This window comes from Dipodomys spectabilis, unplaced genomic scaffold (genome assembly GCF_019054845.1).
Source record: "Dipodomys spectabilis isolate Male_0828 unplaced genomic scaffold, ASM1905484v1 ptg000344l, whole genome shotgun sequence".
Taxonomy (NCBI): Eukaryota; Metazoa; Chordata; class Mammalia; order Rodentia; family Heteromyidae; genus Dipodomys; species Dipodomys spectabilis.
In genome coordinates this window covers 2,985,355-3,013,064 of record NW_024871021.1, presented here as the reverse complement: position 1 = coordinate 3,013,064, position 27,710 = coordinate 2,985,355, and the positions used below count along the sequence as shown (strand labels likewise).

The 27,710-nt window shown below is 34.1% G+C and overlaps 1 non-coding gene across 1 annotated transcript; it reads left to right on the top strand.

Moving 5' to 3' along the window:
* Positions 1–24,018: 24,018 nt before the first annotated feature.
* Positions 24,019–24,125, top strand: LOC122095340. The gene has a single exon (XR_006145102.1). It is a non-coding gene; the product is annotated as a U6 spliceosomal RNA (small nuclear RNA).
* The last annotated feature ends 3,585 nt before the right edge of the window (positions 24,126–27,710 follow it).

Here is a 27,710-nt window from a genome sequence, read left to right as displayed (position 1 = left end):
GTAGAAGGCTAGGGTAAGAATATGGAAATGAAATCTGTCTCCTAATATTATAAAGATAATTTATGTCATTTTGTGTTACAGTTTCTGAAGTAATAAAAAGGTAAAACAGATACAATAACTCAATTTTCTATCCTTCCTAACTTTCCAACAGCAATTAGAGAATCCAGTAAATGTACAGCTATCCCAGGATGGTATAGGATGGTATAGGATCACTAGATGGTAAAAAAGAAGATAACAAACATGGTTCCCCTGGAACAATGGGAAACAAAATCTACATCTACAGATAGTGATATAGCTAGAAAATAGTTTCCGCTATTCTATGTCTTTGATATTTTAGGTTTGTTTACACAGAATCTTTCCACTCTTAGGAATTGACCCTTTATTAATACTCAAGTGTTTGCAGCTTACAACCCAGAAACAATGCTTCTAAATGTAAAGAAGAATGATATTAAGAGTAATCAAGGCTACTTCCATAACTATAGCTGATAAATAAAGATGATATTGGGGAATAGTCCAATCTTGAATTTTTTCATACCTTACTCTTTTCAAACAGGAGAAGTCCTAGTCAAAATATGATAAACATTAATAGAGGATTTTTATATTTTTTATTGTGAACACCAAAGCAAATACATTTTCCTCTTTGCAAGCCTGACTTTGAAATAGTCAGACCCTCAAAATTATTTTATAGACAAAAGTTTACTGCTTTGACTTAGGTTTTTTCCTGCATTTGGGTGTTGCTCTCTATTATTTTGGCAACTGCATAGAAAAACAAGATAAATCCATTATGCTTGTGTTGAATTGTTCAAAGTCAAGCTGTCTTCAAACAAAGTTTTATGTTCCCTTCTTCATTGCTAATTAAATTTTAATTATTGCTCCTTAAATGCAAAAAAAAGTGATACTTTAACGTACATTCTCATTGAAATTGATGAAAACAGGAGTGTCTGTGATTGCTTTTTTAATAGTTTTCAAGTATTTTCCTTGGCTATTTTCATTATTGCCTTTGTTCCGATCTTCTAATCAGGAACAGAGGGTTACTCAAAAATATCTTCCTAAGATATAGGATGTTAGGTAGAAAAAATAGATGTATAATTAAAGATTTTCATCTTCTTAAAGACTGAAATGCTCGGAAGACATTTTGCTATTACTGGCATTTTTAAGATGATTTGAATGTTTTGGTTCTTAAACTAAGTGAAATACATGTGAAATGTTACTTGTTCCAACAATGATTATGGCTTACACTTTTCAGCTCCAATGAGATGAAACGTCTGATTATGTTGGAGGGCATATTGATTTTAGTGTAGGAGGGTTATTTATAGAAAGCTAAGGGAGAATCCTAAAACAGTATGGCCTTTCAGGTGTCACTTAATTATACTTAAGGTATATAAGTATAGAAATATACAACTATGAATTGAGTGACAAATGTGTGATTTACAAAATTGATTCAATGACAACTAATCCAGAAAGCAATTCTCTATATTTATATAAACTAGTATACCTAGTTAGGATTTAAAAATTGTTATAATATATTTTTTAACATTTATGTCAAAATATTTGTTTATTTGTAACTGTCTATTTTTAATTTTTGTTGGTCGTGGGACTTGAAATCTGGGCCTGGACACTCTCCCTCAGCTCTTCAGCTCAAGAATAGTACTCTACCACTTGAGCCACTGCCAGTTTTCTGGTGTCTCATTGGAAATAAGAGTCTCATGGACTTTCCTGTCTAGGCTGGCTTTGAACAATGAGTCTCAGCTCTCAGCCTTCTTAGTAGCTAGGGTTATAAGCATGAGCCACTGGCTCCTAGCTACACAATTATTTTTTACTTAGCTATGAAATATTGGTTGATAATCTCATTCATTTATATGTTGTGTAATGGTAAAGGCACATCATATCCATTAATTTCTGCATATAACATTTCTTTTTAGTGAGAATGCTCAAAAACTTATCTTCTGGCTGGGATGAAATATCTATTCTTACCTATAATCACTTTGCTTCTTGTGGTATACAATTAATATATTTAGTTTTAGTCCTGGATGTCTGCTAATTAAAGTTACATAAAACATGAATTGTAAAGTGAAAGAAATTCATGGTTCCATTACTTGTTTTAAGAAAACAATTATGCCTTTTGTTTCCAATTATATTTCTGTGGGAATGTGTAATTTTGATTGATTTAATTGTTAAAATTTATAACAGTTACATTATATCAAGTTGATTCAAATTTGTTTGGTCCTCGGGCTTGAACTCAGGATCCCTGAGATTTGTTGCAATTTTTTAACAATTTATCATTTCAGTCATGCCTTACTTTTTGCCATGCTTTTTGCTGATTAATCAGAGATAAGATTATCAGGGAGTTTATTTTGTGGGCTGCCTTCAAAGAGCAATATTCAAATCACAGCCTCCCAACTAGCTAGGATGAGATACTTGAGCCACCTGCTCCCAACTTCTATTCACCACTTGCATATGGGCTTTCATAGACTAAATTGTTTTACATTTTTATTGAGTTCAACTCTTTCGTTTTCCTTTCCTATAATTTTAATGCCAAATTTAAGACTGCATCATCTCAAAATTGTCGAAACATCTTCCTTTGCTTTACATTTACATCACTTTTTTTGTTTTATATGCCACGTTTTAATCCTGCTTGAAGTTACCTTTTGAATAAATTGTTATGTTTAAGTCAATATTCACTTTTGAATTTTCCCAAATACTGCCTAACCTATCACCTCTTATTAAACAGAACATCATTCCACAAATGTTTGGTTTTACCCCTTATTAAATATTCCTTGATAATGTTTATGTGGATCTAATCTGGTGCCCTATAGACCCATTGAGCAGTATAATCTTTGCTCTACAAATATAACAATTTTACACTAATAGCTCTAATATTTTACAGAGAAATGTATTCCAGTTTATTTTTCTTTGTCAAGGACTCAAAGAGTGCTAGGCAGTTGTTTTTAGAAATTGTCATAAACTGTGAAGCTGAGCGCTGTTGGCTCATGCTTGTAATCCTAGCTGCATAGGAGGCTGAGATCTGAGGATTGTTGTTGAAATCTAGCTGGAATGGGAATGTCCTTAAGACTCTTATGTCCAATTATCCACCAGAAAACCAGAAGTGGCACAGTTGCTCAATGAGTAGAGCATTCACTTCGCCAGGACCAGATTTCAAGCCCCATGAATGACCAAAAAAAGGGAAGAGACAATTTATACCTTTTCTCAATTGTATCCTCCAATCCACAAAAATTATGTCTCCATTTGTTCAGATTTTTGCTTTTATATTCAGCATTGCATAATTTGGAATCATGGTGAGTAAATAGCACTTTAATATATTTTGACCATGTGTGAAGGTAGCACAAAGAAATTCACAGAAAACAGTTAGATATAAAGGGCAATGGGAATGAAGAAAGCCAGAAACGGGTTTATCAGGCCCTTCATCCATATGTGAGATTGTAAGATATTTCAATAAGATATCTTCATATAATTAATATACACCAATTAATAACTATCTTCCAAAGGCTTTGGTATTCAAGTATGACATAAAGGATAAATACACATTCTGTGGTGAAATGAAAGAAAGATAGATGAGAAAATGCATACTTATAATGATTGTGTAAATAAACTAAGAAATTCAGTCAACATTCTGAGGGCTCATGGCTCATTGGACTCGAAGGTTGCTGGTATCTAAGATAATTCTAAAATGTTAGACATGATCCTATCTTTAAGACTGCTTAATACTATTGTTTTTTGAGTCAGTATTATTTTTCTTGTTGCTGGTTGTGTTGGTGGTTCTGGGCCTTGAACCCTTGGCTTGGGCGCTGTCTCTCAGCTCTTCAACTCAAGTCTAGAGCTCTACCACTTGAACCATAGTACCACCTCCGGCTTTCTGGTGGTTTATTGGAGATAAGAGTCTCATGGACTTTTCTTGCACAGGCTGGCTTTGAACCATGATCCTCAGATCTCATCTTCCTGAGTGCCTAGGATTACAGGCGTGGGCCACCAGCGCCTGCCTCCTCTTTACAACATCTTAAACATAAAATAAAAAAAAGTAAAATCAATAAAGGGCATATTTGGCAAATAAAGTAAAACGATAACTTACAGACAAATGAAAATAATAATATATGTATATGTATATAAACATGTATGTACACATCTGTATATTCTTATATATGTATACATACATAGGTCTTTGAATATATACACATATATGTATGAATATATGCATATGTACATGTAGTGTGTTCACGTATACATTTATTAAAATAGACTTGAATCAGAAATATATTAAGAGCATATTAATGCCAATGAAATACTTTAACCATCCTGAATAAGTTATCCAAATATCCAAATACATATCTCTATAGTGATATAACAAAAATCAAGGAACATATGGAAAGATCATAACATACCTAGACATTGCATACAATATACACATGCATACAAAACAATATGTTCTATCCATGAGAAAAATGTACATGGACTTACCTTGGAAACAGTGATATTACATGGGAGAAAGGAATAAAATAGACTACATTTTCTAATTATATGAGGTTTTAAAATAGGCATATCTGTAGAGGTAGAATATGAAATAAGAGCTGCTCAAGGGAAGAGTAGGTTGAAATGATTACAGGAAATAACTATTAGTAAATATTTGAGTATTTTGAGAGGGTAGGAATGATAAAATGTTCCTGAACTGAAGGTGATGTTCTTACTCCAACTCTTCAACATTCTAAGAATCATTGAACTTTATTGAAGAATTACAGATTGTATTTGCATTAACCTTAAGAAAATTTTTAGAATAGTAGTGGGTGAATCTGAAAGATATTTTAGAATTTAAAATCACAGAATTCTATAATGCACAACTTTAGTATGTTGATGAATTAGACTATCAAGAAAATATGATCTGTGATATATCCTCTGAGTGACTATACATAACATTAAGAGCCAGTGAATATTCTACAAATTCATGTAAATTGAGCTATGAGATAGGATTGAGAAGGATGAGGGATAATGATCATCAAGATGAATTGTATTGGCCATGGAATGTGGCTTAGTGGTAGATGCTTGCGTTGCATGTATGAAGCCCTGGGTTTGATTTCTCAGTACTACATAAGCAAAAAAGCAGGAATTGGCACTATGACACAAGTCATAGAGTACTAGCATGAGGAAAAGAAGCTCAAGGACATTGCCAAGGCATGAATTCAAGTCCCAGGAGGAGGCAAAAAAATAGTGCATTTTATTAAGCGGCTCATGGCTGTAATCCTAGATAATCAGGAGGCAGAAAATTGAGGTTTGAAACCAGCCTAGGCAAGAAAGACTGTGATATTCTTATCTCCAATTAAATCTCAGAAAAATCAGAAAGTACTGCTGTGCCTCAAGTGATAGAGTTCTAGAATTCATCCAAGGAGCTCAGGGACAGCCCCCAGACCCAGTGTTCAAACGTCAGGAGAGGAAAAAAAAAAAAAACCTCAATATACACTGTTAATATACTTCTTTGTCAAACAGCAAGTCCCACACAACTACTTAAAGTTAATTAAAAATATGATAAAATACAAGTCATTTTGGGAACCAGACAAAGATAGTATACACGGGACAAAGTAAATGTTATATCATGCAGTTTGAGTTGAAATTTGTTCTATAGTCTTCTTACATCATTTATGAAATTGACAATACAGCCAATTATACGTCAATTTCCTTGAGGAACAGATTGTATTTTGCTGCCCTTTATACGAAATCATAGAGGTGATTTTTTGCCATGTATTGAACTATATCTGATATTTTAAAGTAGATTTGTCCTAATGTAATATTAATTTAATCAATCATTTCATTAGGGTGATGTTGGTTAGATTTTTTTCCATTAAATCTTATCCCCTATAATAAATGAGAGGATGCTGTGAGAGTCTCCTATCAATATGAAAAAATACTTTATAAAATTAACTTAAAAGGGGGAAAGATTAAACTTGACTTCTGATTTTATATATTTCAGATTATGTTTCTTATCCTCATTGACTTGGGTTGGTGGTGGCACAATACCCCATGTTAGGAATATGTGTTGGAATATGTGTATTCATGGAAGCCAGGAAGTAAAGAAGTGGTATAGGAGTGGGAGAGGGAGAAGGAGGAGGAGGGAAGAGGGAGAGGAAGAAGGAAAAGAAGAAGGAGAAGGAGACAGAGAAGAAAAAGAAGGAAGAAGAGGAAAGGACTTTGATCTTAACATCTTTGATCACAAGTTCTCAGTGACCAAATCTCTACAACTATGCCCACATGAAAGGATTCACCTCTTTATGGCAACTTAGTGAAAGCTAATTATTAATCTCAATCCTTTATGATTTCAGATTTAATTTCTAGAGTGGTGGGTAGATATTTCTATACATTGTGATAACTTCTGTTCCTAAATATTTACTTGAATTAATCAGAGAAGCTATTTGGCATGGAGGTGGTTTGGTTATACCATTGCTGTAGAAATATTTTGAGTGCAAATACTTTTAATTTAACAGATAAGGAAGCTTCAGAGATTTCATTTTGTGACCTTTAAAATGACTATTTCATCTAACTCATAATGACTTTAATTTTTCATAATTTTATGACATTTCTATTCAAGTTTTTGTCATCTATAGTTAGGTTCCTTCTTTCTAGTTGAAGGAAAAATAAATACTATCACAATCATTTATTTCTTAATTATTCTATAGAGTAGGAATAATATGAATTTCCTACCATTCAAAAAGAAGTTATATTTAAGTCTATAGGAATAATTGTATAAGTAATTGAATATCTTTCTTTATCTCATATGGAGATTGATTCAATTTCTAAAAATCACTGTTGACATAAAATACATGACATTCAGTGTTTCTCTGAAATGTCTCAGTACTCAAACTTCAGAAATAAATGACCAGTAATTAAGATTTTTATATACTCAAAATATGTATGAACCTATATTTTATGTCAAAAAAGTTTAGGTTTAAAAGAAGAGAAAATCATGTGACCACAGTAGATAATATTTAATTTAATGAAAAATTACTTCATTCACCCTGACACAGCCTATTGCTTTTAGCTTACATGAGAAATTTGATTAACTATCCCTTCATCACTATTGAATATTAGATTATTTCAATTTGTGCAAAGATTCTGTCATTTAAACCTTTGAGTGTATATTTTTTCATAAAAATGAAAAATTTTCTCACACTGCAGGTGCAGATTCAATAACTAAATAAATATCTAAATGTTAATTTGTTAAATTGAGCCTCTAGAATTCAAATAACAAGAAATTTATTTATTCTTACATATGTTATATCATTGCTGAATATGGGTATCTCAAGCTTGTAATCCTCACTACTCAGGAAGCTGGGGTTCAAAGTCAGCCTTGACAACAAAGAAATCATCTTATAAATATGTTACAAAAAGTTACAAAAAAACATTTGACTTATTTTGGCGTCAATTTCTCCTAACATCAACTTATCTGACCTTTGCTGCTTGTCTCAGACATGTCCCTCCCCCACTGCCTTCATTGTGTTTGACGTGGTTATAATTTGTGGAGGGGAAGGGAAAAACAAATGGTTTAAATAAGGATAGAGGTGGACCCATTGCAACTATGAGGTGTAAAAGTCGTTATGTTGAAAAACAAACTTTACAACTTCGGCTGGGTGAGGGGCGGAGGAGGGTAGATGGGAAGGTTGGGAAGGGGAAACAAAGGAGGAGGCAACAATGCTTGATAAGAAATGTATTCATTACTTTGCCCATGTAATTATAACCCCTCTGTACGGTATTTTCACAATAAAAATATAAAAATAAATTTAAAAAGCCAGACTTGGCAAGAGTTTGTGAGTCGCATCTCAAATAATCACACACACATCACAACACACGCACACACACACAAAGCCAGAAGTGGATTTGTGTCCTAGAGCAATGTCCTTGCTAGGAAAAAAAAAATCAAGGGATAGGTCTGGAGTTCAAATCACAAGAACAAAACACACACAATATTATGTATAAATGCTTATTTTACTTTGAAAAAATAACCAATATCATGGAAAGTAATATTTGATACTTATCCTGAAACTTTGTGAAGTTGTTTAATTACAATTTGTCTGAAGATATAACATAGGTTATTAAGATTAATATTAATATGGTATATTTATAATTACTCATAACACCTTGGAGTATAACAGTTGGTATTTTTTCTATAGCCATAAAAACTAGTCTGAGTAAAAGAAAGAAAGGAAGAAATGAAGAAAAAGAAGGTAAGAAAAGGAAGGCAGAAAGAGAGAGAGGGGTAGGGATGGAGGGAAAGAAGGAAAAAGGACAGGAGAAAAGAAGGAAGGAAGGAAAAAAGGAAGGTATTAAGGAATGAAGGAACGAAGAAAGAAGGAAGGGAGGGAGGAAGGAAGGGACAAAAACAATTTAATTTATAAAATCTGCTATTTAGCCCAATATAAACTTGTAACTAACCCTTTAGTAAATGCAGGTTTGCAATTTTCATTTCTCTACATGTTCCCCATGCATGAATGAAACCAACAAATGAAGGTTCAGAAATAACCAGGTGACTCTGTTTGCATCTGTAGTAAAAATTTATGCAAATTTTTTTCTCATTTTCCATCCATCATCAAATAATTATTTGCAAACAATTTATATTTAGTTATAAATATTCTAAAAATTGAGGTAACCAAGGGATGTCAATATATTATATAATGTGAATACTAGTAATTATAATGTTATCAACATTAGTATTTATGTCATATGAATTGTAGCAATTTCATTATGTATTTTATCAGAGAAATTAGCATACTCTGATTTTGGTGTTTGTGGGAGTCCTAATAGCAGACAGTAATTAAAATGAAAGGAGATCTGTATTTGTTGGCACAAACGAATATTTTTGAAAGCAATTAACACATTGGAGATTGTTCAAATACATCAGAAGGGCCTTAGAAAGGCTGTACCACGTTAACATGGTTACCTATGATGTGATTCAAGAGCCACTAAAAAATCATACTTCATTTTGCCATTACTATAATTATTCCCATTTTAAGAAGAATCATTCACATTATGTACATGATATAATCTTGTCCTTAATTTATTATGTTCTATGATATAACATCCAAATGTACACCACACCGAGTTAAAGCAAAAGTAGCAACATGTTTTGGACGATGTAACTCCTTCCAGATACACATGTTAAAATTCTATTCTCCTTTCTGGTGACATTAGAATCAACCCTTCAGAGTTGACCCTGCAATAATGATCCTGACGAAAGAAGCCCAATATAATTACTCTGCCATGTGAAAGTCCAGCAAATAGATTATAATGAATCAGTAAGTAGACCCCCATAAGACAAAGAATTGCTTTGAATAACCAATTTTAAAATCAATGTTTAAGCTTCTAGAGTGCGGAAAATATATTCCTTTTAAGCCACTTACTTTGAAATATTTTAACAGCCCAATGGCTGACAAAAAGCAAAGTTTTGATTTAAATTTCACAAATTCTGATAAAAAAAAGATTCATAAGGTTTTATTATTTGAATTTTATTCTCCAAGTCTCTGAGTTAAAAATATTTTTAAATGGGAATTTAATTGAGGTTCAACTTTCTATTCAACTATCATAATTAATTTTTTGAATATTTTTATTATCTTCAGTTGTACAAAGGAGTTGCCATTCACTGAAACAGTGTATGGATACAGGGCATCTTGATCAATGTCACCCCTTTCAACACTCTCATCCACCCCTACTAATCAACCCCAATCCTTATGTATCTCATTATTATTTAATGGAATTTCTCGCCATATAACAAAGCAGTTTATGTGTACAATGCACCTGGAATTGTGTTACCACTTCAACATCTTCAACCCCATTTCACACTACCCATTGCTTTGTATATTTCAATTCTGGGAAGTATACAATGGATTCTTGCCTGTATTCTATCCTTTTCCCCTTCAATTTCCTACCACTCTCACATTGCCCCCCACTATCCTCTCTTGCACTACACATTTACTGGTATTTATTTTGGTGGGCTTTGACTTATCCTTTTAAGAGAATTATAGTATTTTCACTCTCCACAGACTCTGACACTTCAGATAATTCATTTGTACCTCCTTGCCTACCATCCAGTGTGTTTACTTTTGCATTTATAGACACTCCTATCTACCACAAGTGAGGAAAATCATGCAAACTAAGTTTCTCTGGGTCTGCTTTATTTCACTTAATATTATTTCTAAGTGTTTCATTTTTCCTTTAGAATGGTGCAATATTATTCTTTCCGATGGATGAACAGAATTCCATTATGTATGTATTTATATGTTTGTATATATATGTATCTATGTTTGTATACATACATTTATATATGTAGGTATATACTTGTAAATTGGGACCAATAAAATTAGATATATGTATATATATATATATAAAATTATATATATATATAATTATATATACATATATAATTCTTGATCTCTTTTTTCAATGAGAGGCATCTGGGCTGATTCCATATGCTGGCTACAGAAAATAATGCAATAATGAAAATGATTATGCTGGTAGCTTCAGTGTGGGCATGTTTCTGCTCTATTGGATAAATTACCATAAGTGGAATTGCTGGATCATAGGTAGGTAGCTCTCTATTCAGTTCTGTGAGCAATTTCCATAGTGTTTTCCAAAGTGATTGAACAAGGTTACATTCAACCAACAGTGTAATAGAGTTTCCTTTAGTACACATCCCTATCAGTATCTGTGATTGTTCGTTTTTTCATAATGACATTTTAAGAGGGGTGAGATGAATCTCAGGTTTGTTTGGATTTGTATTTCTTTTTGGGAGAGAGATGTGTCTATTTTTCATTCTTACTTCTTTTTCTAAAAAGTTATCTTTAAGTCTTTATCCCATATATTAATTGGGTTCTTGTTTATTTGAGGGTTTATTTTTGTTGGGTTTAACTTTTTGATCTCTAAATATGGGTGAGTTATGAAAACACTTGTCTAATGCTTAATTAGTAAAAATATTCTTCCATTCTGTTCTCTTTCTATATATCCTGCTAACTTTTTCCATTGCCATGTAGAAACTCTTCAGTATGATGCGATTCTATTGATCCAGAAAGAATGATATTACACCATTCATAAGGAAATGGAAAGACTTGGAACAAACTTATATTAATTGAAGAAAGACAGACTCAAAGAAATATAGGTTGCCTAATTTCCCTCATTTGTTGTAGTAGAACGTGCCTCTAATTCTACGAGTAAACACAGTTGGATGGTAAAAGAGAAATCATTATACTTGGACATGATAAATTTTATGGGATTGTAAACGTTTATACAGTGAGATCAAAGGAGGATCACAAAGGATCAATAGCTGTACGAATATTATCATATAAAATAATGTTCATTAAAATAATCTCCAAGAAATGATTATGAGAGTTTATTATTTTGCATTTTTCTTCAGTGTTCTGATGCCATTTTTTTAATTTCTGCACCTTTGGTCTTATATGTACGTTTGGATAGGGCAAGGGGGAATACAGAAATGGTGGGACAAAGGCTTAAATGCAGCAGTGCTACTCAATAGACACTACATTGCAAATGAAATATACAACTTATGCGAGAGGGAGGTTGAAAGGGAACATGACTGAAGGGGTGACACTGTTCAAAAAGAAATGTGCTCATTATCTGACTTATGGAATTGTAACCCTTCTGTACATCATCTTTACAAATTAAAAATGGACCTCATAAACAGGCTGGAGGAGCTATACTAAATTAGATAAAATTGGCATTAAAATAAAAGTGGTATGAAAGTAAAAAGAGACAAAGAAGGACATTAAATATTGACAAAGAAAACTCTCCATCAGAGGGATGTAACAATTTTAAATATCAATGTCCTGAATCCTAGAGCTCACAAATTCATTAAAGAAATATTGCTTACACTAAAAACATGCATACATCCAAATAAATTGTTGGTTGCTTGAACAAATCATTCTTAACTCTGGACAGGCCATCCAGGTAAAAACTTTGCAAAAATCTTTAGAGCTAAATAAGTGTTTTGACAAGTTATACCTAACAGATATCTACAGAGTATTTCACCTACTAGTGTCATAATATATATTCCACTCAGCAGCCCATGGAATGTACTTCAAAGTAGATCATATCTTAGGTCACAAGGAAAATCTTTCAATATTGAAAAATAAAAATGAAATTACTCTTCGTATCCTGTCAGACCATGATGGGAGCAAATTAGATCTCGACATCAAATGGCATCACATAAGATTCTGAAACTCATAGAGACTGAATAACACATTGCTAAATCATCAGTGAGTCACGGAAGTGATAAGCAGGGAAGTTCCAACGTTTATGGAATTCAGTGGAAGTGAACACACAAAATACTACCTCCTCTGGGAAACAGCAGCAGCACAGACAATATTCAGAGGAATATTTATAGCTTTGAGTATGTACATCAACAAATTAGACCAATTTTTTAAATTTTTTATTGTAAAGATAGTATACAGAAGACTAAAGTTACAGGAGTAAGATAATGAGTACACTTCCTATTGAGCATTGCTACCCCCTCCATTGTTTTCCCCCTACCATCCCTTCCCTCCCTACCTTCCCCGAGGTTCTTTTTTTTTAATTGTGATTAAGTGATTACATAATTTCCCAAATTTCACAGTATTGTGAAATAATGATTCTCATTTAAATTCACAAGTTCATTCTAACTTTCCTGGAGCAAATTGTCTATTACCGTCTATAACATATAACGGTGTACACATATACAACATACATTTCATCAGCAGCATGAGGATATTTAGTAGTGGTTTGACCAGATGAGTGGGAGTTCTTTGTTTCTTAAGTCCTGTTAATTTTGTCGTAACACCTAACATTTTGGATTTAGCATCCACTTATCAGTGAGACCCATGTACCGTTTGTCTCTTTGCTGTTGGCTTACCTCGCTCAACATGATTCCTTCTAGCTCCATCCATTTCCCTGCAAATGCCATTATTTTGTCATTTCTAATGGCTGCATAATATTCCATTGTGTATAGATACCACAATTTTTTTATCCATTCATATGTGGTGGGGCATCTGGATTGTTTCCATATCCTAGCTATTGTGAACAGTGCTGCAATAAACATGGAGGTGCACGTGTCTTTGTATATTGGTTCCTGTTGTTCAGGGTAGATGCCTAGAAGTGGTATGACTGGGTCGTAAGGGAGGTCAATCTTTAGCTTTCTAAGGACCCTCCAGATTGCTTTCCAAAGTGGTTGTATAAGTGTACATTCCCACCAGCAGTGTAATACGGTTCCTCTTTCTCCACATCCCCTCGAGCATTTGTCGTTGGCTGATTTGTGGATGTGAGACATTCTGACGGATAAGGTGGTATCTCAGGGTTGTCTTTATTTGCATTTCCTTCACCACCAGGAATGATGAACATTTCCTCATGTGTTTCTTTGCCATTTTTAATTCTTCATCTGAAAAGTCCCTCTTTAGTTCCCTTGCCCATTTAGTAATTGGTTTGTTAGGTTTGGGAGGGATTAGTTTCTTGATTTCGCTGTATATACAGGATGTTAACACCTTGTCTGATATATTGCTGGTAAATATTTTTTCCCAATTAGTTGGTTGTCTTTCTAGCTTGGTTGCGATAGATTTAGCTGTGCAGACGTTTTTTATTTTAAGGTAGTCCCATTTGTCGAGTCTCTCTCCAATTTGTTGTGACCCTGGGCCTCTGTTCAGGAAGTTCTTTCCTGTGCCTTTTAGTTCAAGTTTCTCTCCTACTCTGGCCTGCAGTAGTTTCAGAGATTCAGGTTTAATGTTAAGGTCTTTAATCCATTTTGAGTTGATGTTGGTGCATGATGATAGACTTGGGTCCACTTTTAGTATTCTGCATGTGGCCGCCCAATTTTCCCAGCACCAGTGGTTGAAGAGGCTGTGTTTCTTCCATTGTATGTCTTTGGCTCCTTTGTCGAATATCAGCTGGCTGTAGGCCTGTGGATTTATTTCTGGATCTTCTATTCTGTTCCATTGGACTTCGGGTCTGTTTTTTGCCAGTACCATGCTGTCTTTGTTATTATAGCTCTGTAGTAGAGTTTGAAGTTCGGCATGGATACCCCTCCCATGTTGTCTTTATTCCCTAGAATTGTTTTGGCAATTCTAGGTGTTTTGTTGTTCCATATGACTTTTTGGACTGTTTTCTGTATTTCAGTGATGTACGTCATTGGGATTTTAATAGGAATTGAATTGAATTTATATATTAATTTTGGAAGTATTACCATCTTTACTATGTTAAGTCGGCCTATCCAAAAGAATGGGAGGTCTTTCCATTTCCTAGTGTCTTCTGCAATTTCTTTCTTTAACTTTTTATATTTTTCATTAAATAGTTCTTTTACATCATTGGTTAGGTTAATTCCTAAATATTTTATTTTTTGGGAGTTATTGTGAATGGGATTGCTCCCTTTATTTCCCTCTCTTCTTGTACATTGTCAGTGTACAGGAAGGCAACTGATTTTTGTGGGTTTATTTTGTATCCTGCTACTTTGCCGAAGTGATTTATGATTTCTAAGAGTTTGGGGATGGAGTTTCTGGGATTGTGAAGGTGTAGTATCATGTTGTCTGCAAAAAAGGATAGTTTAACTTCTTCTTTCCCTATGCGGATCCCTTTAATGTCTTTTTCTTGCCTTATTTCCCTTGCTAAGGGTTCCAGGACTATATTGAAGAGGAGTGGAGATAGTGGGCATCCTTGCCTTGTTCCTGAATTTCCCTTTGGCTTAATTTGAGTGATTTTTCCATATCTGTCATTTTTTGGTCCAGCTGGTGTATTCTGTCTTCTGTATCTGACATTCTACCTTCCATTTCGTTCACACTGTTGACCATGGCTTCTATTGAGGTTTGCATGGAGGAAATGGATTCCTTTATGGATTCGATGTTGGTTCTCAAAGTACTGATCTCACCTCTTAATGAGGTATGTATTACCTCTAATTTGGCATTTATCTCACTTCTTACTGAGGTTTGTGCAGCTTCTATTTTTGCATGCATCTCCTGTTTGATATCCTGTATCTCTTTTGATTTAAGAACAATCTTAAATAAGCACTAATGATGCACCACTAAGTCTTTGACAAATCAGGAAAAACAAAACCAAAAACCAGTAGACAGAAATAATACAAATTAGATTAAAGGAATAAATGAATCAGTCTCAAAAAAATACAATCATAATTGACTTTTATCTACTAGTAGCTCAAAAATTCGCCCAATGAATGTCAATGTAGCTATTTTCAGAGATAGACTCAACCAGCTCAAACCAGTGAACAAAACAAACTTTTAGGATTCTAAGAAACAACATTTTGTTTGCCTTTTTAACAGAAATTTACTCTGTTGTTCTTATTAAGGTGATTTATAGATAGATTACAATTACAAGGGTCAGGTAATGAGAACATTTCCTTTTGTGAAATGTCTTCAGTTCCCTCACTTGTTCCCAGTCCCACCCTCCTGTCCCCACCCATGTGTTAAATAGTTCACTTTCATCAATGTTCAATGACCTCCAATGCTGCTATTTTTCACTCTTTTTCCTAAAGCTCTGTGCCCACACCTCACCTTCCTGAAGACATATAATGAATATACCAGGCATAAGGTAAAAAAGACAGAATTTTCTCAAACTATAAAAAACAACAAACACAAAACAAAAAAGAAGTTTTCTGTTTCTGTATCTCATAGTTCGTTTGAGTATGTATATCTTGTTATATAAATCTAATTGTTTCTTATCGTGAAGTCAATTCAGGGATTAAGATCTGATAACATAATTTTGCTTTCTATTTAATGATGCTTTTTATTTTAATATTAAATTTGTAAGTAACACAATTCAAGTCCTAGTGAAATTTGAAAGTTCAGATTTAAATGTTCCAAATGTCTAATAATTCCTTTTTGGCAACCAAAATGAAAAGCAGGCATGTATTATCTTCCAGAATGTCATTATTTCATGTGTAAAAAAATAAAATAAATGTAATGTTAATTCAGTGGAAATAAGGAATCACATACTTATGCAATGCATCAGTACCATAGATTATGACATTTATTAACAAAATTAATAAAAACTTGTTTTAAGTAGATTACTTAAGACATGAAGCAAGTGATAATTTTCTTTTCTAAGTGAAGTTAGATAGAAATCACAGTCCAAAGATTCCAGAATTCTGTGTGCTTTATACATGTCAATTTACATATATGCTGGGCTCATCTCAACGTTATTTGAAGATAATTGAAAACAGGATTAGAATAAAAAAATCACTCAAATGGTTAGCTCTATTTTGCGATTAAATAGGTCTGTTTTATATCTCTTTATTTTATTTGAAAAATCTGGAAAATTTAAGTAACATAAAAAATAATGAGAAATAAACACCCTTAGCTCCTTAAAAGACAATCATTAAAAAAAGAAATCAACATGGAAAAAACTGAAACTCATTTTGCACGTGGTCTTTGTATATTTTGGTGCTTTGTTATTGTGGATTATGTGACTATGCCATGAATCTGGGCTCAAATCACAAGGGCTACAGGAAGAAAATTTCAAAATCTAGAGCAGCTAATACACCTATGCAATTTTTTGTAGGTTTCACTAAATTCGCAGCTGGAAATCAACTGTACAAAGGAAATAATTCTACTGCTTTGCAGGCAAGAATGTTATGAATAGCATACTGTTATCTTCTTAGATGAAATAAGAAGACCACACTTTAAAAGCTGACTAAATGATCAGCCCTTTGAATAACAGTGCCATTTTTAATGCACTCTAGATAATTCAAATCCTTCATCCCTCCACAAGCATTAATGACATTCACAAATCATTGCCGAGGGGAATTTCCAGTTCTATTTGATATTTCAAATGGATTAGGAGTAACATAAACAATAATGCCAGTTGTTGAGAATATTTAATTTAGAATAAGCAAACAAATCAGATTCAACTCCATAGCATAACCTTTAGGAAAAATGAATTAAGGTATATGGCATGTCCTTTGTAATTTAATTATAGATATTAGGGCAAAATGACAGAAACACTCTACAAGAAGGAAACAGAAGTCTTTGATAAGATATAGTAAAGATTACAAGTAATTTTACCTACAATTTCCATTATATGATCCCCTATTTTTTTCTGTTAATCAGAGACAAAAATATTTTAATTATGATATGAAAAATGCATCACCACGAATAAAAGAAATCAGGGAGTAGATGGCTCAAGTGCTGGTTGGTTCTGTTAAATATCCTCATTATTTTGAATGATCTGGTGTTTTTGTCTGTGTGGAATTATGAATGTATTTTGTGTCTGGGCAGGAAAATTTGATTATTAGATCACTGCTGACACCCAATGTCAGGAATCTAACCGTAGTCAAAGTGATAAATATATATATGTGCATGTGTGATTGTGTGTGTGCCTGCAAGTCTGTATTTAGAAGGAAGTATCTTATTTCCCTCAGGGTATATACATAATTCTATTAGTTATACTTCATTAATGACAGCAGATAAACGTAATTAACATTTTGAGACATATGTTTATGTTCCTATGTTTGCATGAACAAACTAAAAAGTTTTATTCTGGGTATGAGTTTTGTGGAAGGTCAGCTGAAAGTATAAATATTTTGAGAAAAATGTCAATGGCAATCATTTCAGTGTAGATCAATTTTAGACCACACTTGGAAGGATAGGTAATCATATATGAAAATGCAACATTTATTGATTTTCAAAAGCTACACTATTTGAGAAATATTTAGGAAAACAAGTTAACTTATGGAAACATAAAAGTAATGTGATTATTTATTGCATACAGTTTTATATTTTAGTTTCGTCAAGTAAAAATGCCATTTATTTCTACTGTATAGGAAGGAAAACACTAAATATTACAGTTTGTGCCATATTTCACATTGAGGAGCTTTGTCTATATCAATAAGTTTATTTCTTTTGTTTCTGCTTTCCTATTCATAATTCTGCTTCTCATAGTATTATTCGAAGGACTTTTTCTTTCTGCCAGTTTGGGGTTTGAACATACATCAGGCTCTCAGTTTTTTGTTTTTTGTTTTTTGTTTTGCTAACAGTAGTCAGTCTACTATTTGAACCATGGCCCAGCCCAGAAATTTTTGTAGTTAATTGGAGATAGAACCTCATGAACTTTTCTACCAGCCTGAAAGCCATTATTCCCCAAGTCTTGTACTTCTTAATCACTAGGATTATAGAGATGAGTCTTGGATCTGAAGAGTCAAAGACTTTTCGTGTCTTATAGCTTCCACATGTTTGCTAGTAATTGCAATAATAAACTACCACAGATTGGGTAGCATTAACATTGTAAATACATTGTCTCAGAGTTGGTGGAATTAGAACACCAAGATTAGAGTTGGTGTGACAGGTATTAAACTATATCAAACTGGTTGCAGGAAAGGTAGAGTAAAATATAGATAGTTTAGCATAGATTTTGCATATATTTTGTAAAGGATGAAAATTCTTCCTTCATTATATACTTTACAAATATCCTTATTATGTTTTAAGTTTTTTTTGTGAAAATACCATACAGAGGCGTTACAATTACAGGGACAATGTAATGAGTACATTTCTTATAAAGCATTGTTACCTCCTCCTTTCTAACCCTTTATCATCCCTTTCCATCTCCCCTTCCCGACCCTCTCTCCCATCTTGAGCCAAAGTTGTAAATTTCATTTTTCTACATAACATTTTTTACATCTCATTGTTGTGCTGGGTCCACCTGTATCCCTATTTAAACAACTTAGTTTTTTCCTTCCCCTCCACAAATTATAACAACATCAAATACAGTGAAAAGTAGGTTAAGTTTTTTTTGTTTTTATATTGTAGTAGGAGCATCTATACAATGCTGAAAATTTGAATTACACAAAATATGCAACATGGGTAGGCACTGGTGGCTCAAAGGTTGAATGCTGAATAGATCTATCATATTTCTTAGATTTGTCTTGGATGGTTGTATGTTCTTTTTCTATAAAATCTACGCTGTCTTCTATCCTCAGGATTCAATATTCTGCGTGGTCTATTCTACTATCCAGATTTTCTACTTTTTTTTTCTTTTACTTGTAGTTGGTCGACTTTTATGGCTTCAAATTCTTTGTTGGATCTTTGTTTTAGATCTTGTATGAAATTCTTTACTTCCTTAATTTGATGTTCAGTGTTTATTCTCAAATCACTTAGTTGATTGGTTTGGTTTCCTTGGACTTCCATTCCTTCTGTTGGGATCCATTCAGCATTCCCTTTGTGGACTCCCTGACTTCTTTCAGCTCTCTGTTTACGGATTCCATGAATGCCTCTAGTGATCTTTGTGTATTTTCATCCCACTCTCTCAATTCTTGTATTACTCTTTGATTAGCTTCCTCACGTTCATGCAATTCCTGTAGTTCTCTTTGACTGATCACAGCTTGCTCACACAATTCCTTTATTTCTCTTTGAGTGTTCTCAAGTTGCACATGCAATTCCTTTATCTATCTTTGAGTAGCTTCCTCACGCCTTGAGCTTCCTGTTTTGATCTTTCGTTTGCCTCATCTCTCTCCCTCTCATGCTCACCCAGAGTCCTTTGCAGGTTTTCAATCTTTTTACCATGTTTACCATTAGTGTTTATAGAGCTTTGGGGGAGCTCTCCTCTGTATTATTCATTATCTGTTCTCTCCACTGATTATCATGAGTTGGAGTTGAGATACCCGGACGTGCCATTTTTCTCGTGTTTTTTTCCAGCTTATTCTGCCCATTTGGGATGAAAGTAACACCAGTTTGTGCTAGAAAACTACCTTAAGGCAAGCATCAACACAGTCTATATTTGCATAGTCAAAAGCCTGAGATAAAATCTAGTTCAACAGATATATTTTTCAACATCAAACAACTATGTATTAATAGTCTATGAACCACAAAGAAGAATTTGGCAAACCAGAAGTTATTAGTTTTAGCGAGAGATGTGGGTATAAATAAGAATAGAAGGATGTGGAAAGGTAGAGGGAGAGCTAACTTACTCCTAATGTCAAAGCAGGAAATAGGTTGGATAGAATGATAGTAGAGACTGGGGAAAAAAGAAAGAGAAAAAAAGACAAGAAAAAATTGTAAAACAAAAATTAAAAATTAAAAAATGAAACACTTAAATTATGCAAATTAAAAACGTAATATTCAGAGAAGGACTGGAATAGGATAAGAGAACGGAAGGGATAGAAAGGAGACGTGAAAAATTAAAAAAAATTAAATGCTTAAAATTTTATATAGGTATATAGAGGTAGTACGGCTATTAAGGAATTTAAGTCTAAGAGGTTTTGAATTCAGTAATAAATTTCTGGATTAAATGTGTATACAATGGGGGATAAGGTCTAATAATCTACAGGTATATCTGATAATGAGCAGAAAAGCGATTAAATCATGCAAAGAAGAAGGAAAGAGAAGAAAAAGTGAAAAGAATGAGACAGAAAAGAAAAAAGGATTAAAAAATCAGTAGAGCTAAACAAAAATGGAAAAAAAGCACACACACAAACATATACCCCTAAAATAAAAATTACAAGAGGAAGAAAAAAAAGTTAATAGAAAACAATTTTTTAAAGTTAAAAATTAAAAATGTTAAAAAAAATTTTAATAAAAGGTAACAAAAAAGAGTTATTTGCTTTTTGGGGGTGAGATGGGAAGGTCCTGCATCTCCCTTGTGTCCATAACCAGTCTCTTGTTGGAGTCTCTGGTCTGCTTGTGGTGTTTGATTTTCCTGTAGCTTGGTTGTTTTTTTAAGTCAGTTTGTTTGAGGAGGCAGAAAAATGCTTTGATTTACCCAGGATTTTGTCATCCTCTTCCCAGGTTAGTTCAATGGGAGGGAGATCTGCTTTGAGTATCACAAAACAGGGTGATGGCTGTTTCTTCTAGTTTAGAGATGCTGTAATGGGGCTAGGTTCTTGGTAGAGTTGAGGCCTTTCAGCAAACAGTAGCTTTTCCCTGAGGGGCTAGCTTCTGAAGCAGTCACAGAGCCCAGCCAGGAGCCATTCTCAGGGTTTATTGTCACTGAATTTCAATTGATTGTCTAGGCTGCTGTAGGGAGAGGCAGCCCCTTGCTCTGTTTACCCAGTGAAGAAAGCCACTCCTGGGGCTGGCGCAGGCAAGGGCTGGGTGAATTTTCCCTGCAGAGAGCTGAGCCTGGCAGGTCAGGTTAGGTTCCTGTGACCTGCTAAATTACTTTTTGTTTTCATCCAAAGACTGAGTTGGAGCTAGCTGCTCAGCGAGGCCTTTGCAGGATCATAGATGGAGATCTCCGGTAGTGGGTAGGGAGGGGTGGCCTTCCCTTCTCTGCTCCCTGAGAAGGAGTGAGGAAATCATGCTTCTACTCACACAGGAGTCTGGTTCCTGGGTGATCTCTGATCTGCGATCTGAAGGATGAAGATGTCTGCTCCTTGTCAGTTCTTGCTGGTGTTGAGTAGAATCCTCTCACCGGCTGCATCTGGCGCCTTTGTCGTAGACTCTCTGTGTTGCAGGTATGGCGCCTACAGCCGCAATCGCCCCCGCCACAGCTGCAACCACAGCTGTTGGCAAGTGCTCAGATTTGTCTCCTTGCCCGGTTTTTCCCTCTCTGGCCCAACTCTCTGTACTGTGCTGGCACACTTGGTGTGATTCTCCAGCTTAGGACTTTTCACTGGAGCACTAAAGCTGTTTTCTATGTGAGAGCTTGTTTAGCTTCCAGCTTCTCCTTCTATATCTTCCCTGAAGCATAAATTTAAATTTTAAATGATAAATTATTTTAAAATCGTTTCACTCGGGCACAGGTATGGATAGATAAGTGATGTGGGCAGAATCAGAATTATTCAGAAGGTTGTAAATGGATGCTTACCTAGTTTTCTCTAGGTTGGATCATAAAATACAGACTGTCCTAATTGGAAAAAGTTAGCCTTCCGAGATTTTCTGCATATAAACACTCCATCAACATTTTATTAGAGGATTATTCAAGATTAGCTATATGTTGATTGATAATGACTGATCATGACAGAAAGTTGAGAGAAAACCATCTACACTTCAGTGAGGTTCTGATTTGTGCTTCACAAACTGTTATGAAAGCTCTACATGAGAATTCTAGCAGCTGCATTTTCAAACGTCCTTGGGTTGTTACACTTTCTGATATTGTCTCAATTCAAGTACTTCTCCTTGGAGTTCCATACTATTCAATGATGCTGGATTAGCTCCTTGTTACAATTTGCAAACTGGTCTTTTTGATGAAATTTGTGCTTTTCGAAATTGCTCTCCAATTCCATCCTCAAACTGCATACAAAATTTATCTGAAAAAATTTGTATCTGTTGATTGTACATACATATACTTTTAGTTTTCATTACAAATATAGAATGTAATAAAAATTCTCACAGCAATTATACTGCACTAGCTGGTGGGCAGATTCTAATGTAAATAATATACTGTGTTCATGTAGAGATTTAGAGTATCCAAAGTAATAAGCCTGTGGTCCTAAAACCAATACCTTACTTATATTGAGTGAAAAATACAACTTCATATAAGTACAGAAGTTTTCCTTGTATGTTTTAATATATATTTTTATTATAAATACTGTACAGAGGGGTTACAGTTACATAAGTAGGGTAATGAGTACATTTCTTATTGAGCATTGTTACCCTCCCCTTTGTTTTTCCCCTACCATCCCTTCCCTTCACACCTCCCCACCTCCCCATTTCACCCATCCTCTGGTAATGTGTCTTGTATATTTCATTGTTACAATGGGTCAACCAGTAACCTTTCCTTATATCATAAATGAAGAAATGCTGCCTTGATTTATGCTGATTCTACTTGTGTAGACACCTCTAAAATCACTGGCCAAATCCAAGAGCACATAAATGAAATGCCATCATTTTTTTTTGTCAGTTGGTATAATTGTGTTCTACACATTTATTGACAGGTTACAAATTATTCTCAAACTTTAAAACATTAAAAATACTTTCTTTTTTTCTTATTTTCTTGGCCAGGAAATCAGCAAGACCTCAGTCAGCATTTCTCACATAGGAATTTTCACATGGGTCAGTTAAATATATATGTAGAGTCCAATTTTTTGAGGACTCACTCATCTGCCTACAAATTCATGCTGGTTGTTGGAAAAAGAGCTCAAGTAAGGATGCCATTTAAAACCTTATAACTTTACTCTTTACCAGGGTATTCTCCTGCTAAATTGGTGGTTGAAAGTGTCTACAAGAGTAAGCAATCCTTGAGGAGCAGGGAGACACCATATGACATACTTACTGAGGTTTCCAAGTGACTTGCTATCATTTGTACTGCATTTTGTAAGTCAAATCTCTCTAAAACTAGCAGTTTTAAGAGATAAGAGGAGTGGTAAATGAACTCTTAGAGACAAATACATCTTCAACATATATTGTTTCTAGTATTCAGTTTAAGGCATATTCAACAACTGGTGAAACTTGTGTTGGCTGTAATTATGTGTCTTTCTCCATGTGTGCATGTATACGTGTGTATATGTATGTGTGTGAATAGTAACATACATGCGTACATTATGGCTTATATCATCATTTATTCCTTGCTATCAAATAAAGTAAGGAATCCCTAAAGTTTTAACAGAAACTGTATAGTTAAAGTCTTAACTCTTCATTCTGCTTCTTTACACAAAGACTTTGCAACTTCTCATTAATAAAGTTTCCATAAACTCTGAAATGTACATACTTAGTACTTAATGTCTGTTACCATAAATCTTAAATACTTTATAGAAAAGTTTTATACCTGCCAAACGGTCCTATTTTGGGCACATATAAGCAAAATCCCAAAATTAAGCATATTTAAAACCTTAAAACTTTTAACAAACCTAAACACTTGCTGCAATGTTCATTTTGACAGGTGCCTTGCATAGAATAATTGAATTCCTCCTCCTACACATCTCTTGAACTACAAATATCTGGAATTATTTTGTTTTTGGCATGTCTATCTTGATTTTATTCCTAAATGTTTGCTTATGTAAGAAATATATGATTCTAAAATTTCACAACAATTCTTTTGAACTTAATTTTGTTGAATTGTCTAGTTTAATAAAATCAATAAAAATTATACTTTATATAAAAAAAATGTTCTGTGCTCAATTTAGTATCACATACACTAACATTGGAATAATACAGAGAAGATTAGCATGCCCCCTGCGCAAGTATGTCATGAAAATTTGTGTAGCATTCCATATTTTTACAACAACAGATGCTGAAAGGTGTGTGGTCACAAGGGAATCGTACTGCATTCTTGGTGGGAGTGTAAACTTGTTCAAATACTTTGGAAAGCAGTATGGAGGTTCCTCAAAAGACTCTACATAAAACTCCGTATGACACAGTAATCCCACTTTTGGGGATTTACCCAAATGATCATAAACAAGACCATACTAAAACTACCAGCACAACTATGTTGATTGCAACATTATTTATGATAGCTAAGATATGAATCCAAACCAAATGCCCCCATTAGATGAATGGATCAAGAAAATACGGTATATTTACACAATGGAATTCTATGCCTCCATCAGAAAGAATGACATCTCCCAATTTGTTAGGAAATGGAAAGACTTGGAAAAAAATTTATTGACTGATGTATGCCAAGTCCAAAGAAACATAGGTCCCATGATTTCCCTTATTTTCAATAACAAATGTATGTCTGGGATAAGCAGAAAAGTTCAAAAGATATGTGCATATAACCAGATAAAATGATGTTAAAGAAATTGAACCCCAAAATAGGGACACAAGTGGTTTTTTGTTTCTTGCTATTGTTTCTCAGGTACTTATAATGTGTGATGTCAATTTTTTGTTTTTTTGTATGTTTCTCCCCACGATATAACCCCTGTTTTCTCTGTATTTGAAGTAGGTGCACTTACATCTTGTATGTATGCTTCTCTAATTTGGGGAGGGGAAGGGAAAAAATGCTCAAATAGGGATACAGGTTGACCCATTGTAACAATGAGATGCACAAGACACTATGTTGAAAAATGAACTTTACAATTTAGGCGGAGGAAGGAAGGGGAAGGGGAGTGTACTTGTGGAGGTGGGAGGGAAGGGATGGTATGGGAAATATAAAGGAGGAGATAACAATGCTTGTTAGGAAATGTACTAGTTTCCTTGTTCTTGTAAATGTGACCCCTGTGCACAGTATTATTACAATAAAAAACATATAAAAATGTTCTTAGATGGAAGAGTTTATTTCCTGTATTTTACCCATATAATATCGTTAACAAAGGAATTAATGCAGAACACTGATATGACGGTAATTTGAATAAATGTGTGTGTGTGTGAGTAAGGCAGCGCTCAAGGAAACACGTGCGTGCATGTGAACACACGCCATGCATGTATATTGGCGTGCTCAGAGTTTAAAATCAGGGCTTCAAGGTCTTGCTAGGCCTTTCCTATCTAGATTGGTGAGCTACTATATAAGCTACATCTCAATTCCTGGCTCTTTGCTAGTTCATTAAACATTTTGAAAAATAATTTCATGAAGTTTTTTTTTTGGCCCTGATTGGCTCCCAAGTGTTATCCACAGAAATCAGACTCCAGAGCAAATATTCAGAGTAGATAGGATTATAGGTGTGACCAGCCAGCACAAGGCTTTTAGAACAATTTTAAAAAATAAAAGAAAATTTACTTCATGGGGGCCTGTTTTATCATCTCCTAATTTGAAAGCCTTTTGAAGTGAGTATATGTCAGTTTGGGGGTTGTTAAAAGATAGTAAGTGATGATATTTAAAAGTTTTAGTACTTTTTAAAAATGAAACTGGAACTGTGTGACAGAAGAAATTTGGCTGTCTTCGGACCTCAATTTGTAAGCTCAGCTCTGTGTATGATAACCCAATGTCACCAACACATTCTGTGTTGAAGACAAAATGTGATAGAAAACAATCACCAAGGGCAATATTTGCTATGCTATTATTTCTTGGACAAAATGAATATTGAATTGAGAGTGTAAGAGAATGGAGAGATTTTACCCACCTTTTTGATATTGCTGAAAGACTTTTGGAAACTTTGACTCATTTCCTTCCTCACTGTGTGTGTCTTTGGGCCATGCACTTAGTGTCTTTAACTACAATTTTTCCCAACACTACAATGGTAATAACATTAGCATTATAGCGAATGTTATCTTAAGAATTAAGAGAATAAGACTTGTGAAACACTTAACATAAACCTATGAATGAGCTTTGAGTTTAGCCAGCATTCTTTTTTAAATACCAAATAGAATATGATAAGTAATACAAAAACCATTACATGTAGTGTGAGCAACCAGAAGTAATATCTATTGACCATGCCCTGCTTCCAAGGAAGCCAGGTGGATAACTTCTCATGCTGTAAAACAAACTGGTTATCTTATGTCGTGATAGTGTAAAAGTATCAGGGACAGAACGATGAAGAAATGTTGTAGACAGAGGTGAAATCCATATGAAAATGTGCAAATCTGATAGAACATAAAAGTATCTGAGCAGTATATTGTGTTTTACATCATTTAAGTTACATCGCAAAGATAAGGAAGACCTGGAAGAATAAATTGTCTTTTTGATATTCTATCATAGGTCCTTAGAAGCATCAACACTTTCCTCATTCTTGTAGAGGCATCATCAGATGAGGGGAAATATATTCTTTGTTTGCTTCCTTCCATTTATTCTTCAGTTTGAAATCTGAACTACATGAAACTGAAAGAAACCAAGTGAAATTAGTCATGCAGCCTTTGGAAAGAGCAAAGTAAAATAAATAAATTATATATAGTCTTGTAAAAGGTCTAACTAAATTGAGTTATATAGTCTCAAGCCTCAACAGAAAATGATTTAAGCAATATCATGTTATTAAAAAAATTTTAAATGTTAGGAGCTGCTTAATTTTTTCCTTTCTACTACCTTGAATTAATTATTGATTTGCTATAGAGAGATTAAAGATGAGATTAACAAGAAACTTGATTAAAAATGGACAAAAATTCTGAATAGACATGTTTTCCAAAAAGCCCTGAAAATCTCCTGTGGATTTACAAATTTGTATTTAATAAAATGTCTATGTGGGCTGAATGCTTTGTGAGCAGAAGTCATTAGAGAAATGCAATTCAAAATTACTATAATACTACTTTGTAACTATTATAACTCTTATCAAAAATATCCAAGGACCCAGGTGTGGTGGGAAAGGCTGGTAATTCCAAGTGATTGGAGGTTGGAGTAAAAGGATTTGAGTCTAAGGCCAGTCTTGGGTACTGCACACAGTAAAAACCTACCCTTTAAAAAAACTCAAAAGGTAATAATGTTGGCTGGCGACACTGTGGAGAAAAGGAAATTTTCTATACTCTTAGTCAAAATACAGGTTAGTGTTCTCATTGTAGAAAGTAGTATGCAGTTTTCTAAAGAAATCCTGGGCTGGGAAGGTGGCTCAGTGGTAGAGCGCTTGCCTTGCATGCTTGAGGCCCTGGGTTCGATTCCTCAGCACCACATAAGCAAAAAGGAAAAAGCCGGAAGTGGCGCTGTGGCTCAAGTGGTAGAGCGCTAGCCTTGGGCTGAAGAGCTGAGAGACAGCGCCCAGGCCCAGAGTTCAGGCCCCACTACCTGACTCCCCCCCCAAAAAAAAGAAAAAAAGAAATCCTAAGTTTAAATATCATCTGACCCACCAATCATGTGAATATTTCTCTCTGGGTAACTCATAAATATATCTGTAGTTCATTGTTATTCACATTATTCACAACAACAGCCAAGATATAAATCGAAGTCCAGTGTTCAACTACAAACTAATAAAGCAACTGTGGTACATGCACAAATATCTTTTTCTG